The sequence below is a fragment of the Silene latifolia genome, chromosome X (genome assembly GCF_048544455.1).
Source record: "Silene latifolia isolate original U9 population chromosome X, ASM4854445v1, whole genome shotgun sequence".
NCBI classification, from domain to species: domain Eukaryota; kingdom Viridiplantae; phylum Streptophyta; class Magnoliopsida; order Caryophyllales; family Caryophyllaceae; genus Silene; species Silene latifolia.
This window is the reverse complement of record NC_133537.1, coordinates 172,125,813-172,126,602: the sequence shown is the minus strand read 5'-3', so window position 1 is coordinate 172,126,602 and position 790 is coordinate 172,125,813.

Below are 790 nucleotides of genomic sequence, written 5' to 3'. Positions count from 1 at the left end.
CGTCCCATGGATCGACCTCGACTTAACCACTAACTAGTTGTTTGTTGAGAATTATAAATGTGTTTGATTGAGAGCCCCAACGACACTTTCATCACTTATCCAGTTTTTTAAGATGCCTTAAACTAGTCACGCAAGTGTCAATGGAGAACCACCGAATGGTAATGATCTAATCCTAGCCGCGTTAACTCGTCTCCAAGCTAGCCAAGACCAAGTGTATGATCGCCTCAACATGATCGAGGGCCGAATTTTTGCTGTAGAAACTAGGTTGCCTCCTGCAGAAAATGAAGTGCCTCATGAATTTGTGAATGACTTCGTGAATGAAAATCCACCACCTTTTGTGGGAGCACAAGAGGTCAACCCTCCCATAGGTCTGACTGAAGCTGAAAAACGACTCCAATATTTGGAGGAACAACTGATGTACCTCAAAGGGGATGATATGTATAGGGGAAACAATCGCAAGTATGAGGCCGTGAGTTCCAAATTGCCAACCAACTTCAACATGACGGATATCCCGAAATTCAAGGGGCACGAAAACTCTTTGAACCATATCCGTGCTTTCAAGGATTATATGTCTATCAAAGGCATTAAACCCGAGATGTTCTTAAGGATCTTTCCTTAACCTCTTGACACCATTCCTAAGAAATGGTTCTATTCCCTAGAACACAAGAAGATTGCCACCTGGGATGATGCCGCGATCGAGTTTGCTAAGCAATATGCGGATAATGCTGAGATCCAAGTCAATATGCGCACCTTAGAGGTTCTTACCCAAAATGATAAAGAAGGCTTCACC